Consider the following 16,629-nt stretch of genomic DNA (forward strand, 5'->3'; position numbering starts at 1 on the left):
CAGTTTTATTGTTTTCTGGCCAGCTGCTCGATGGTAAGTTTGTAAAGAAAAGTGTCTCGGTTCCTACGCCATGCTTTGTGCGGCAATTTAATCTACAAATTTTTATATCTTATAAGTTATTATTATTATTATTATTATTATTATTATTATTATTGTCCCATCCCAGACATCGTTCTTATTAACTGCGTATGAATTATGCAGTTACATTCTTTCCAAAAAAAATCCAAGTTTAGCCGTACTTTCATCCACGTGGATGTCAATACAACTTATCGCTTCAATAATAATTGGTATAAAAATAAAAGCGTATTTTAAGCATTGTATTTTCAAACTCTTCAGCGATGGTCCATAAATATGTTCTGTCTCGATGAAACAACTAGATCGTCCATGAGCCATTCTAGCCCTTTAATGACATCGAAACCTGTCGAATTCGCTTTATATTTATTTCATGAGGTAACGAAAATTTCGCCGCACAACTTCGACCGGGATGATTGACAATCCGTCTGGTGTTTTAATAAGTAACATTAGTGCTAATGATGTATAAAAGGTATTATTCTTTTCTACTCCAGGCACAAGGCCCGAAATTTTGGGGGAGGGGCCCAGTTGATTAGATCGCCCTCACCCCCAGTAGGCAACTGGTACTTAATTTATCGACCTCGAAAGGATGAAAGGCAAAGTCGACCTCGGCGGGATTTGAACTCAGAACGTAAAGATAGACGAAATACCTATTTCTTTACTACCCACAAGGGGCTAAACACAGAGAGGACAAACACGGACAGACAAACGGATTAAGTCGATTATATCGACCCCTGTGCGTAACTGGTACTTATTTAATCAACCCCGAAAGGATGAAAGGCAAAGTCGACCTCGGCGGAATTTGAACTCACGACGAAATACCACTAAGCATTTCGCCCGGCATGCTAACGTTTCTGCCAGACGGAATGCTTATCAAATAATGTTAATTTTATATAAGGCGAGTGTTTTTTAACCTTTTTTTTTGTCTCGTCTCACACTCCACTTCAATCCTCTTCCCTCCAAACAACATGTGCTCTACCTAACGGACAAAGTTAGTATATAACATATTTCTCATTTCACTTCACTGTATTCCTGTCATTTTTTCTCGCCCCTCCTTAATTTTTCTGTCCCTCTGGCTCTACCTCCCTCTCTTCTCTCCCCACATGACCGGTGTTCAGCCAAGCCTGATCTTTCTTTCTTGGTTCGGCCGTCGTCCGTGCAACATCTATATTCCTCCCTGTGCCTGTGAAATCTTGTATCCCTGCCATAAGGCTTCATTTCCACACATGCCAGCTTAATTTAATTCGTCCTTAGTCGAAAGACACCTGTTGTTACGTCCTGTTATTTGTATTTGTGTAACATTCTCCGTTTTATCCCGTCCTTGCTTTCGTATACATTCGCTGCTTTCTTCCAAGGAATCTAATTCTCTTAGCTTAGTTTTTCCTTGGGGATGGCCAGATTGGAGCAATCTCGAGTATAACCAGCCGAAATTGAAACGATAATCTGGAACTCGATTGAGGAAAGAAAACTCCGAACAACCCGTTCTTGTTTTCTTTGTATCGTCTATCTGGATGTTTTGTTGTCCCTTTTTTTGTATCACTTAACTGTCTAGATGTTTTGCGTTCTTGTCCCATTTTGCATCTTATATATATATATATATATATATATATAATATATATATATATATATATATATTTGTAAAAAACGAAGTTCGAAAATGCTGCTGTATTATACAATTTTTAATTTTTATATATACATTATAACATGTTTCAGTTCCTGAAATGAACCTTATCAAAAAAGGTTATATATAAAAAAAGACAGCTCATGCCGTCAAACACAAGAAATTCATTTATAATACACAACGGAGTCAGACATCTTAGAGTTCATGTATAGTTGATATATAGTTCATGTATAGTTGATATATAGTTTGAAGTATATGTTCAAAGTGTTCGATGCAGTGGCCCACGGTGGCGATACGTATTCAATACAAAAAACAGATCAAAGTGGTGGAAAGCGGTCAATACAGAAGATTGATGTTTCCGAAAGAGCGAGGAATTCATTTTTACCTTAAGCAATTGTGATGACCCATGGTGGATGTTCGCTGGGTGGTTCTAGTGGGTTTTGTGAAGTGCCTGTTAGGTGGTCAATCCAGCGTATCGTGACGTCATCAACGTTTTGACCAATCGTTTCGTTAGGTGGCTTTAGTCAAGCAGAACGGGACGTCATCATTATTTTGACCAATCGCTGCATTATAACTGCCTCTTGTTTGTTTCCTGTTTTGACCAGTCGCTTCGTTAGTCAAGCAGAACGGGACGTCATCCAGATTCTGCCCAATCACGACTTATAGCTACATTAGATCTGCCCCCTGTCTGTACTTGTTAGGTGACTAGTCAAGCAGAAAAGGACGTCATCAATATTCTGACTAATGACTGTCCCCTGTTTGTATCCTGTCCATTCTAGCAGAGCTAGACGTCATCAACTTGTTGACCAATCAGAATCGGGTCTGACCCTTAGCTGTATCGTATGTATCAGGGTCAGATTTGCACGAAAGAATTTTTTTCCTTTTTTACTAAGGCATATTTCCGTCAGAGCGAGTGTCTGTTTAAAGTAGCGGCCGTGGTGAATTTTGCTTCTCCTTTTCGGAGGACTTATCTTTTGTTTTAGTATTCTTGGCCCAGGGTGTTTAAACTTGGTCTAAATTTTTTTATGAAATATAGTTCTTTATTTTGGCGTTGTGTGAAGGTTGCGTTGTCACTGAATTTATAGAGCGGGTTAGTTGTAAATTTCGGACTTACATTTCCAGCACATCTATCTATGTGTCCGCTGACCGGTATTTTGCGGTAATCAGGGTTTCTAATTTGTGATTTATGCATCGCCATCCTGTTACGTAAGCTATTTTTTGTATGGCCTATATACTGCCTATTGCAGCCTGCGCATGTTATGACGTAAATTAAGTTTTCTGATGCGCAGGTGAAGTTTGTTCTAATGGTGAACTGGTGGCCTTGTTCCAGTATAAATTCTGATCCTTCTTTCAAGATGACACAGATTCCGCAGTTGGGCCTTCCACATTTTCTAACTGCTGGTTTTGTGGTTGATGTTGAGTGCAGTGTAGCTTGGGTTAAAATCCTTTTCAAGGATTTTGGTTGCCGTTTACTTTTAATGATGGTTGTGTGTTTCGAGGATCCGGTTCATCTTTGGGTCTCCCTTTAGTAGGGCTGTGCTTTGTAGTATGGTGTTGAAGGCCTCATTGTTGAGTGGGTTGTGTGTAGAGATGTAGGGAAGGGTTTTTAATTGTTCTTTCTTTTTGGGTTTTGTTTGTCTCAGGTCTTCTATACTTAATTTAAGTACCCGTTGGATTGCACTGTCTATTAGGGGCTGTGGATAGTTTCTATTTGTGAGTGTGGTTCTAAGTTCCTGGAGACGTGTGTGTCGGTGTTTGTGTCTGATATTATGGTGCAAATCCTTCTAGCTAAACAAAAAGGGACATTCATTCTAGTGTGTCGTGGGTGGCATGAATCAAAGGGTAGGTACTGTTTAGAGTCTGTCGGTTTATAGTAGATATCTGTCTCTATTTTGTTGCCGGTTTTCTTAATGAGGATGTCTAAAAATGGTAATTCTTTTTCGTTTGTGTCCATCGTGAATTATATATTGTCATTTATTCCATTTAATAGTATTTTAAATTCCTCAAGTTCTCTATACCTTTGTCCCAGATGATGAAACAGTCATCGAGGTATCTTTTCCAGTTGTTATGGATATAGGTGGCGAAGGTGTTTCCATATTTCTCGAGTGTCATCCGGATAGTATTTTCTCGAGGTATCCCATCACTAGGTTGGCAAAAGATGGTGCAGTACGCGTGCCCATCGCTGTTCCCGATCTTTGCCTGTAGAAATCATTGTCAAAAATAAAATAATTGTTCTCTAAAATGAATCTAAGTCCTTCTATTATAAGGTCTTTGTTTATGCGAGTTGGGAGTTCAAAGGGGTAGTTATTCAGCCAGAAGGTGATCGCTTCTATTCCTAGGTTGTGAGGGATGTTAGAATAAAGATTAACTACGTCGAATGATACTAGAAGGGTTTTCTCATTGACTGTTTTAGGGAGGTGGTTGAGCATATCTATATCGTCTCTTACGTAGCTTTTGATGGTGTTTTAGGAAAGGTTTAAGAAGTGTGTCTAAGAAATTGCTGAGGCGGTGAGTTTCACACATGCTGGCCCTGCTATTATCGGTCTTAGTTTAAGATCATTTGGTGAAGGGATTTTGGTGAGTGGTCGGTGGATGTTTTTGCACGTTTCTCTAATGGTTTGGCTTTTGTGTACCTTAGGGATACCATAGAACAAACTCGATTTGCATTTGAAGTTAGTGATGTATTCATACTCCTTGTTCGTGAGTCCTTCTTGGTATGTGTTGATTAATGTCCTAAGATTATGCATTATTTTTTGCTGGTTATACTGTTGGGCCCTTTCATAATACGTTTCATCTCTTAATAGGGATAGCACTAAATTTTTATAATCGTTTGTATTCATTATTACTATCGCGTTGCCCTATCTGCCTCCTTAATTGTTATTGTTTTGTCTTCTCTTAGTTTGATGAGTCGTTCCATTCTCTTTTTGTTGAAGTTAGGGCTGTGTTTTTTTTGTTCTTGATGAATTGAAACGGGAAATTAGTTATGTAGTCACAATAGCGGTCTAAGGCTTTATTCTTACCCTTGGTGGGGGTGTAATTGCTCTTGTTTCTAGCTATTGAGTCCTCCTCTATTTGTTTGTCTTGAAATGCCTCGGTGAGTCTTAGTTTTCTGCAAAATTCCGAAATATCATCTTTCATTTCATAGTAATTAGAACGTTGTGGGGTGGGTGTAAATTTAAGTCCTTTGGAGAGTATGCTTATTTCGTTAGGTGTAAGTTCTTTGTTTGAGAGATTGATTATCTTAATTACCTGAGGTTTCTTTTGTTTGTCCTTTGCCATCGTGTGTCCCTGTTCCTGTGTGTAAGGTCTAAAAAATGGTTGGTGTAGTTATGTTCAAAGCTATTATTTATCTGTCTCATGTTGTTATAATTGTCAGAGTGAGTTTGTGGTGCTCTGTTCTGGAGTCTGTTGTTGAACCTAGTGTTCCGTCTTAGTTCCTCAGGTATATTGTGTTGGTAGTTGTTTCCTCCGTAGTGCATTTGTTGTTTGTTATGGTTGTATGGTTGGTTCCTGGGGTGGATGTTGGTAGTAGCGTTTTGGTTTGGTTATGTGGGTTGTATTTTATAGTATTGTATGTTGTGGCTCTTAGGTTCGTGGAATGTGTGGGTGGGACCCTATAAGTGTTTTGGGGTTGGTGTAGGTAGTGTGGGGTGCGTTTTAAATGCATTTTTCTGGTGTAAGTGTGTTTGGATTTCTTGGTGGTTGTTCTGCTCTGTTGGTATGTCTATTTTCGAACTGGTGTGGTGGGCCTCTGTAGGTGTTTTGGGGTTGGTGTAGGTAGTGGGGGTGTTTTAGGTGTACTTTTCTGGTGTAGAGTGTGGTAGGATTTCTTGGTGGTTGTTCCGTTCTGTTGGTATTTGGTTTTGATTTGCTTAATTTTATGAAGGGGTTGTTGGATATGTGTTCATTTTTGAAGTTGGTTTCATAATCTAGAAACCAGATGGCGCTCTTTTCCCATCGTTGGAGGGACTTAAGTTCCTCTTTTTCACATTCTTCATTCCATAGTGCTGGTAATGTTTCAGTATTGATGTCGTCTATTAGTTTGATGACTATATATAAAGAGTAAAAGAGTAAAAGAGTGTATATATATATATATATATATATACACTCTTTTACTTGTTTCAGTCATTTGACTGTGGCCATGCTGGAGCACCGCCTTTAGTCGAGCAAATAGACTCCCAGGACTTATTCTTTGTAAGCCTAGTACTTATTCTATCGGTATCTTTTGCCGAACCGCTATGTTACGGGGACGTTAACACACCAACATCGGTTGTCCAACACACACACACACATATATTATATATATAATATATATATATTATATATATATATATATATATATATATATATATATATATATATATATATATATATATATATATATATATATATATATATATTATATATAATATATATATATATTATATGTAGAAAAATACAAACTGGGACAAGAACGTAAAACATTTAGAAGACGATATAAAAAACACGGACGGGACATTCGAAGCCTTCAATCTTCAGTCAAGAACCGGATCATCCTAGCAATTTCGGCTGATTAATCTTGACGACGGGCTTCTTTCAGTTTCCGTCTACCAAATCCATTCACAAGGATTTGGTCGGCCCGAGGCTATAGTAGAAGACACTTGCCCAAGGTGCCACGCAGTGGGACTGAACCTGGAGCCATGTGGTTCGTTAAGCAAACTACTTACCACACAGCCACTCCTACGCCTACGAATATATATATATATATGTACACACACACACACACACACAAAACCATACATATATATAATAAAGACATAAAGAATGAAGTCGATTTTCGTTACATAACGATGATTTATTGTTTACTTATATGTTACATATGCACAGAATGTGTACTGTTGCATAATAATGAAACAAAATATTTATTTCATTTGTCAGACGTCCTGTTGAATCATTGCCCCATTCAGAAGTAACCTGCGTCTCACCAAAATATTAGCTTCAAATTTTGGTTTAAGGCCAGCAATTTCGTAGGAGGGGTTTACTCGATTACATCAACTGTTTCTTATTTTATCAACTCCGAAAGGATGAAAGGCAAAGTCGATCCCAGTGGCATTTGAACTCAGAACATAAAGTCGGAAGAAACGCCACTAAACATTTTGCCCGGAGGTACACTTTGCCTTTCATCCTTTCGGGATCGATAAAACAAGGACCAGTTCATAAATAGTGTCGATCTTATCGGTCTATCCCTCCTCCGAAATTGCTGGCCTTGCGTCAAAGCTCGAAACCAATATTCAATTCGAGCGGCATCTTCATCAGGCATAATTTATTGGATTAAATAATAGAGGAAAGTTTTCATCTCAATAGCGAATTACGAACATTTGCTGATTGTTTCATATGGCATTCCCATTTCCTTAGATGCTTCCTAATGGATCGATATTGGTTTTCTTCATAATGAATCATAATTTTGGCAAGATTTTCATCAATGACACAGGACGATCTCTCCTTTACAAATCAGTGATACTACCCGCTAAACAAAATCGTTTATGAGTTTGTTTTAATGTTGTTACTTGAAGGATGCTTTCCATACAAACTTCTCCGCTCGTATTGAAGGAATAATGGGGAACAAATAATCCTCGCCATTAGAAGCACAATATTCAGTCGATCACTTCGAGATAGCATTTAAACTAAATTAAATAAAATAGAATCAATAAAATAATCAATAAAATACTTTCATAGATATATTTATAATGATTTCATCGATATATCTTAACTACAAACGAAATCAATAGAATTTATTTCATTCACAGAAATAATACAGGTTCGAATTTATATCACCTTGTATGTCTGTATATATATATAAGTGTGTGTGTGTGTGTGTGTGTGTGTGTGTGTGTGTGTGTGTGTGTGTGTGTGTGTGTGTGTGTGTGTGTGTGTGTGTGTGATTCGAGTTCTCTAGCAGCAGCATACAGTATAGGGTAAGTGTAAGAGCTAAAGCGAGTTGTAAGCACTGAAGACAATACTTCAGAGAAGGTCAATGTGAAACAGATGACCCTGATAAAAAATTGAATCACAATTGAAGTGTTTTCCGTGCTAGAGGAGCTCGGAGAACGGTAAAGGAAGTAGGCGTAGTAGTACGAATGCAGGAGAGAGACTTTGAGCCAGAGTAAATGGGATTTTTAGTAGTGATATCCACGAGAGAAAGCGAGAGAGAGAGAGAGAGAGAGAGAGAGAGAGAGAATAGGTTGCCAGACGAGTTGAATCAACTTATGTACTGACGCCTATTTATATAAAGGAAATTTATTGACTGAACAGAAAAGGTGAGCTAAAGGTGCTAAAATGTGGGAAATTTAGCTAAGTACAAATGTGGATTTCAAATTTTGGCACAATGCCAACAATTTCGGGAGAGGGGTAAGCTGATTACATCAACCCCAGTGTTCATCTGGTACTTATTTTAATCGACTCCGAAAGGGGGATGAAAGGCATAGTCGACTTTGCCAGCATTTGAACTCGAAACGTAAAATCGGAAGAAATAGTGGTAATTATTTTTCCCCCCGACGCGATGACTCTGCCAGCTCGCCGCCTTACACAAAGTACACGTATCCTATGTGTTTTCTCTGGGCATGCGTCTATGTTTGTAGCAAATATATGCAAATATGATAATTAGACTTACGCGCGGGAGTGGCTGTATGGTAAATATCTTGCTTGCCAACCACATGGTTCCGGGTTCGGCCCCACTGCGTGGGACCTTCGTCAAATGTCTTCTACTATAGCCTCGGGCCGATTAAAGCCTTGTGAATGGATTTGGTAGACAGAAACTGAAAGAAGCCCGTCGTATATATATACATATATTTTTATATATATATATATATGTTTGTGTGTCTGTGTTTGTCTCCCCACCATCGCTTGACAACCGATGTTGGTGTATTTACGTCCCCATAACTTAGCGGTTCGGCCGATAGAATAAGAACTAGGCTTACAAAGAATAAGTCCTGGGGTCGATTTGTTCGACTAAAGGTGGTGTTCCAGCACGGCACAGTCAAATGACTGAAACAAATAAAATAATAAAAGAATATATATATATATATATATATATATATATATATATATTATATATATGAAAATGCAATTTTAAAGATGTTTATTCACTTGACGGTTTCACTTTTTCAGAAAATGATTGACAAAAGTAACATGTCAAAGCTTTGTATAGGCATTGTTGTGTTAATTACTGGTTGTCACAAAAGTATTAAAATACAGATATACATTCTTTGATAATAACAAGAAAATGTTAAAAACCAGTTACAAGAAAATATTTGAGAAAATATTAAACAAAAAGTATTAGGAGTTCAATAAAAATCATGTTTGTTTGGTAGTATATATATATATACACACAGAAGGAGATATATTTAAGAGTTTACAAAGAATTTGAGATGAACCAACCTGTTTTCTTAACATTTTTTAGCAATGTTTCTAGGATAGTCTGTCATGGTTCATTGGTTTTTGGGACTGGTCTTAGCGGTTAGAATGGTGTAAGTGTCTCTGTGTACGTCTCTATGTGTGTGTGTATATACATGCATCAGCAATGCACATATTAATTGAAAATGATTATTGATAAATTTGTTGTCGAAGGAATTCCCACGTGGGGCAGTCTCCGTTGCAACAGTTCACATCGCGTCTCACAGCCTTTACTGTGTTCGCAGAGCATTGAGCAGCAGTTATGAGATCGTCAATTTTATATCCGGAAAGAATCAACATGAAACAGGTAACTCTCTTTCAATATCAAGATGGCTTCCAGTCATCTATGTCAGCTAACTTTTATCTCAGCTGCAACTTTAATCTTTATGCTCTCCAACGCCGTTGACTCTTCGCCAATAAATCAAGCTGTTCCTGAAAAGAAAAAACGGAAATATGAAAAATTGCTAAATGTAGCCCAAACACCTAGATAGATAGATAGATAGATAGTAGATAGATAGATAGATAGATAGGATAGAAGATAGATAGATAGATAGATAGGAATAGATAGGATAGGCAGGGCAGGCCAGGAAGGAGACGACAGGCAGACAGACAGACAGACAGACAGACAGACAGGCGGGCCGGACGGACAGGGACAGACAGACAGACAGACAGACAGACAGACAGACGATAGATAGAAGATAGATAGATAGATAGATAGATAGATAGATAGATAGATAGATAGACAGATTAGATAGATAGATAGATAGATAGATAGATAGATAGATAGATAGATAGATAGATAGATAGATAGATAGATTAGATATGTTTCTTTATTAGCCACACAGGGCTGCACACAGATAGAACAAATTACAAGGTAGAGCTTTTCTTTTGAAGGTTAAAAAAAAAAAAAAAAAAAAAGGAAGGGGGAGTTTCGATCAAAAGGGATCGTAAAAGGAGAGAAAGAGGACAAAAAAAAGGGGGGGTTAAAAAAAAGGGGGAGAGGAAAAAAAAAATGATCAATAGGGATCGTTATCACAGAAATGTCAATATGAAGTGTAAAGGGGAGGACAGGTGAGGTTTACCCGTGGAAAGAAAAGCCTACGGAAAAGACCACGGTAACCTCGGTCAATGGAGTCACATGTTATATTTCTTTTTTTTTTTTTTTTTGCAAATAAGCAACTCTCTGTTTTCAATTTCTGGGTTCATAGGATCATGCTCAAGGTGGCTTCGTCATTCATACGTGCCATTCTTGCTACATTCACCCATCTTTTTTTAAAACATTCGCTAGACAAAACTTGCCTCTCTACTCTCACTTTCCTTTTCAAGTGGTACTTGAAGAAGTTGATGAGAGATTGACCAGAGAGGAAAGTGTTTGTCTCCAATCCTTTCAGACGCGTCCACCAGATACATTCTTTCGCCATAGCCACAAGGATGATGAAATAGCTCTTCCTTCCCGTTTGAAGGAAGGAGGCGTGACAATATTGACGATAGACTCAGCTGATAAACCGACTCGTCCCACACGTGACAGCAGTTGTTCGACATAAGCCCACAGGTCGGAAATTGTTGGACACTGAACGAGTGCGTGCAGAACGGTTTCGTCGCTCTGACCGCATCTCGGGCAGGTCGGCCCCGTGTTTCTCGAGCCGTGTCTGTAGAGCTTATCCCGAACGGGTAGCGCTTCTCGGTAGCACTGCCAGGCCAGGGATCTCTGGAAGTTGTCCATGGGCCCTGGCCCGAAAGTCGTCCTGAACAGGCGGGTCAGGTACTCCTCGTCGACGTCCAGGTTCGCCCCGAGCTCGTCGTCGTACCTCCCCTCCACTAAACCCCTATAGAATGCTTTGGTTGTGTTGAAGTCACTAAGGTCGACCCAGGACGGCAGAGTTGCTTGAGAGCAACGCGACACTCGCGGTGCCATTCGCCCTTCCTCGGCCTCTTTTTGATCCACGACTGCAGTTCGGTCATGGAGACGAGCTGCGGGAAAGCGTGCCTCACAAACGGCGACCACACCTGTTCACCGTCGTCTACATAGAGCCAGAGATGTCGCAGTCTCAGCGCGTGTCTGCGCATCATCAACCACGGCATGCCCAGCCCTCCTTTTAACGGGTGTTGACAGCAAATGGATCGCCTGACCATCGGGACGCATCCTTTCCACAAGAAGCGAAAGAGAATGCGTGTTGTAGTTTGGTGATGGTAGGGTCGGGACAAGGTACGACGGTCAGGCGGTAGTAGATGACGGACGCGATGTACGTGTTCGCCACCTCCGCCGACCTTTTAGGGACAGTTTCCTCTCGGCCCATTGCCGGGCGAGAGTGACCACCCTACTCGTTATCTCGTTCCAGTTCTTCTCCACTTGGAGGTCCGGACCAAACCAGACCCCGAGCAACTCAACCGGGCCGTCGGTCCAGCGTCCCACGACGGAGGCGCTGGTGGACGGCATGGGCTTGCTTCTCCAGGTGCCTAGTCGCAAGCCCACTGACTTTTCCCGGTTGATTTTCGCTCCTGTCACCGCTTCGTAGTTTTTCAGTGTCTCGCCGACCTGCTCGATGTGCTCGTGGCTAGACACTATGACGGTGACGTCGTCCGCGTATGCAGACACGCTCGTCCCGCATCCCAATTCTCGCGGGATGCCTCTCAAGTTGCCAGCTTCCGCAATAATGGCTCGAGAGTCAATACGTATAGAAGCGACGAGAGGGGGCATCCCTGACGGACCGAACGTGCGATGTCGAAGGGTCTCGATAGATGTCCATTCACGCGAATTACCGAACGGATGCCTCTGTACAAAGCGGCTATCCAGCCGCGGAAGACGGGACCGAAGCCAGCCGCTCGAGGACCGCCTCCAAGTATCGATGGTCCACCCTATCGAAAGCTTTCGATTGATCCAAATTGATCAGCGCCCCACCCATGCCAGGTTCGTTAACTACCCTGTCTATGATGTAGCGCATCAGGTGGAGGTTGTCATGGATGGTCCGGCCTGGCACGGCGCATGTTTGCGCCTTGTCGACCAGTTTCTCGATGACAAGCGCCAACCTCTTGGCTAGCACCTTGGCCAAATTTTCAAGTCTGCATTAAGCAGAGTGATGGGCCTAAAGTTATCTATTACATTTCCCTTGTTTAGATCTTTCTTCAGCAGTGTTACGGCTCCTCGGCTCACAAAACCAGGAATGCTCCCGTTTTGCTGCCAGTTGCAGTACACCGCCGCCAAGAGATCTCCAAACAAGTCTGGCATACAATTGTAAAGCTCGTAGGGTAGACCATCCAAACCCGGTGATTTGTCCCTCGAGCATTCTGCCATCGCTTCCTGCACTTCCGCCGCCGTGATGGCACCTTCGCAGCACCCTGCCTTTCTTGTCGAGAGTCGTGGTAGGCTATGTAGGTAGGCACTGAAGTCCACCCTACGTTCTTGCCCTCCACTCGTTCCGAACAGTCGGGCAAAATGCTGCTGAAAGGCCTCACACATTTTACTTGGCTCGAGCAATTCGCGCCCCTGTTCATCTACCAGGGACCGAATGGTGGCTTTGTTGCCCTGTTGCGCCTCTGCCACCCGGGCCTCTCTCGCGGCTCCAACACCTTCGTTCCTTAGAGCACGCATCCTAGCTCTGACAGCACATCCTTCGTGTTTGGCGTTGAAGTTGGGTCGAGGGCCAACCTCGCCGCCAAAACGTCGGATGCGATGCCGCTTCTAATTGCCTCTTCTAGCTTCTTAACTAGCTCACCCTCTACTCTATTTCTATCTATGGCTAGTGCTTTGCTGTACCTAATCGCTTCTGCTTTTACTGCTCTCTTGAGGGCAAACCACCATTTGTTGTTGATGATGGCTCCCGTCAAAGCCCTCTTTACTAGTGTGCTAATCCGGTCTCTGAAAACCTGTCTCGATGGGAAAGACGCGTTTAGTTTCCAGTATCCGGGACCCTGCCTAAGTGTCTTACCTAAGTCTAGCGTACATGTCACAAGTTTGTGATCCGTGTAGCTGACTATGTGGAATTGTGGACATCCTATGCTATCTCTATCTACTGTCCTACACAGTATCCTATCTAGATACGATCTCGACGACCCGATGCGGTTGCTCCATGTCCACGTTGGCGCATTCGGGTGGTCTAGTCGGAACCTGTCAGACAGTTGAAAGCGTCTGAGCAGGTCTCTGAGGCATTTGCATCCCCGTCTATTCCTATCTCTACCCACGTAGTCTACATGCGTGTCCAAGGTAGCATTCCAATCCCCCACTAAGAGTAAAGGACGAGACGTTCCCAAGAATACTTCTAGACGTTAGAATGAAAGAAATCCGCCCGACCTGTTAAGGGCGGTGCGTAGACTGATACGAGTCGAAAAGCGCACCCATTGCTGCCGTCGACATCCAGGACGACCAGTCTACCCTCCGGGTCTACGAATATTGTCCTTACTTGAGATCCAGACTCTTGTGAAAAAGTACCGCGGTGCCACTACCGCCCATTCTCGGCAGACAGGGGGAAAAATAAATGTTGAACTGTCCGCCAAACATGGTCTTTAGGGCCCGCGGATTGTGGAGTCTGGTCTCACTTATGGCTATGATTCTAACTTATGTGACTTTATGTCATTTAAGAGGTACCCTTGTTTCCAAGGGGACCCCAAGCCACGCGCATTTACACAACCAATCTTGATCATAGTCCTAATGAATTAGAATACAGTGAAGGAACAGAGGGTTACTTACTGCTCGAAAGTTTTTGCTTTCTCCTCCTTGGTTTGTCCTCGAGGAGATCCCAGTACAGTTCTTTGTGAGATATTTTTGGGCATTTACCAACCGCGCTGGGGAAAATGCCTTTGAGTGTGTGGTGCAGACTTTTGGAGATGTGTAATATTTTGATGTGGTCTGGTGGTGTTGTGTATGGGTGATTGTTTGTTTTTATGTCATCTTCTGTTATGTTTGTTTTTGATTGGATGTATTCCATCAAATTTGTGTTTTTGGTTGTCTATAGCTGTGAGCATGTTGCTGTATATATTTTTGTGGTGTTGGTGTGCTGTTGTTGCGTTGGGTTTTGAAATGTCTCCGTGAGATGTATTTCCCCCTGCTTTGTTCGTGTTTGCATTTGGTTTGGTTGTGTTTGTTTCTGCTCTTTAGTAGATAGTAGATAGATAGATAGGATAGATAGATCGAGAGATAGATAGATAGATAGATAGATAGATAGAGAAGCTAATAGAGAGAGATAGATAGGATAAATAACGGCAAATAGATAGACGAGCAGATATGATTTATACTATTATTAACATTTTCCGTTTCTTCTCCTCTCTTCTTTTGTTCTTCTTCTCCTTCTCTCTCTCTCTCTCTCTCTCTCTCTCTCCCTCTCCTCTCAATCACTATCTAACTTTCTGTCTTTTTTGATGGAGACGGTCGCGATGTCAAGCAATTTTTTTCCTTCCTGCCTAATAATATGTCACGTCTTAGTTCTAAGTTCCAAACCAATCTTACCAATCTTGATTTGGGCTGATATTGATACTATTTATAGATTCCCTGTTGGTCTTTAACCGTATTCTTATTCCTTGATGCTGTTGTTGATGGCGATGGTGGTGGTGACGGTGGCTGTGTTGGTTTGGCAATGCTTATCTTGGGAAATTGGTTATTTGTGTTTTGGAGATGGTGGGTGGGAAGGTGGTGTTGGTGGTGTTGGTGGTGGTGGTGGTCGTGGTCGTGGTGGTGGTGGTCGTGGTGGTGGTGGTGCTGGTGCTGGTGCTGGTGGTGCTGGTGGTGCTGGTGCTGGTGGTGCTGGTGGTGCTTGTTTGTTTGTTGAGCGAAGCGGTCTTCGCCCCAGAGCTCGCAAGATCGCGCCTCAGGGAGAAGTCCATAACGTGGTCCTTTGCTATTCGTAAGACACGCAGAAGAGAGAGCAGGTCAACCCCCGACACCGAGAGCATCGACGGATGGTGAATGCGCATCCAGGCTCAGCAGTTGAGTAGGAAGTCGGGGACAGGAAACAGGAAGAAATAGTGAGAGAAAGTTGGGGCGAAAGAGCATAACAGGGGTCGCCACCGCCCCCTGCCGGAGCCTCGTGGAGCTTTAGGTGTTTTCACTCAATAAACACACACAACGCCCGGTCTGGGAATCGAAACCGCGATCCTCCAACCGCGAGTCCGCTGCCCTAACCATTGGGCCATTGCGCCTCCACTGCTGGTGGTACTGGTGCTGGTGCTGGTGGTGATAGTAGTAGAAGTAGTAGTGAGATATAAGTTCCATCAACTCTGGGATCTTGAACAATCGTCCCCCACCGCTTATTAATTTTCAAGATTTTTTCCACCACCCCTGTTTTTAACCACCCCCACCCGCTTATTAATTTTTCATATTTTTTCCACACACACACACACACCGCTTTTATCCCCCCCCCCCTCCCGCTTATTAATCAACATTAAACAGGTAACACTCTTCCAATATCCAGATGGCTCCCAGTCCTCCATGTCAGCTAACTTTTTCTCAACTGCAACACACACTTTCATTCCAACCCTCCCCACGCTTATTATATTTTGCTAATCTTTCACCTGTGAAATTCTGTTGTAAGCTATTCATATTAATACAACAGCTGGAGACTCTAATAACTTTATTTTACGTTAAAAACATATGTATATGATAAAATAAAGAACATTACAAGTAATGCATTGTTATATAATAAATAGGATATGTAAACTAAACTAATCCTGGTTTTTAAAAAAAATCAATGGTGACAGCCTAGAAAATTTTAAATAATAATTTCTCATTTAGGCACAAGGCCAACAATTTGTGGCGAGAGACAACTGGATTAATGAGGCCCAGTACATTACTGGTGCTTTATTCTATCGACCCCGTAGGGATGAAAGGTAAAACTAACTTCAGCAGGATCGAACTCAGAACGTAATGAGCTATAACTCTATGCTGCAAGGCACGTTGCCCGATGTTTAGGCACGAAGCGAGCAATTTAAAGGGAAGAGGAAAGTCGATTAAACTCACTCTCGTTAGTCGTACAAACGAGACGCAATGGCCCAGTGGTTAGGGCAGCGGATTCGCGGTCATAGGATCGCGGTTTCGATTCCCAGGCCGGGCGTTGTGAGTGTTTATTGAGCGAAAACACCTAAAAAAGCTCCACGAGGCTCCGGCAGGGGATGGTGGTGATCCCTGCTGTACTCTTTCACCACAACTTTCTCTTACTTCCCGTTTCTGTTGTACCTGTATTTCAAAGGGCCGGCCTTGTCACTCTCTGTGTCACGCTGAATATCCCCGAGAACTACGTTAAGGGTGCACGTGTCTGTGGAGTGCTCAGCCACTTACACGTTAATTTCATGAGCAGGCTGTTCCGTTGATTCGGATCAACCGGAACCCTCATCGTCGTAACTGACGGAGTGCTTCCATCCCAGTAGTACAAAACAACAAACTGGGGAATTCATTATTATTTTGACTTATACAAATTGTGAATCAGCATGACAAAAAAAAACAGACGACAGGAATTGGAAGAAAACCTGGAGTGTTCTATTTGTTTTCATAACGCATAGAAGAAAAATATTTATCCACA

The 16,629-nt window shown here is 42.0% G+C and overlaps 1 long non-coding RNA gene across 1 annotated transcript in view; it reads right to left on the reverse strand.

Moving 5' to 3' along the window:
* Window positions 1-5,505: 5,505 nt before the first annotated feature.
* The window catches only part of LOC118763212, an 18,389-nt gene continuing 7,265 nt past the window's right edge, over window positions 5,506-16,629 (reverse strand). The window contains exon 3 of the long non-coding RNA XR_004998962.1: window positions 5,506-5,622. This is a non-coding gene — a long non-coding RNA (uncharacterized LOC118763212). The remainder of the gene's footprint in view (window positions 5,623-16,629) is intronic.

This window comes from Octopus sinensis, linkage group LG4, assembly GCF_006345805.1.
Source record: "Octopus sinensis linkage group LG4, ASM634580v1, whole genome shotgun sequence".
Lineage (NCBI taxonomy): Eukaryota > Metazoa > Mollusca > Cephalopoda > Octopoda > Octopodidae > Octopus > Octopus sinensis.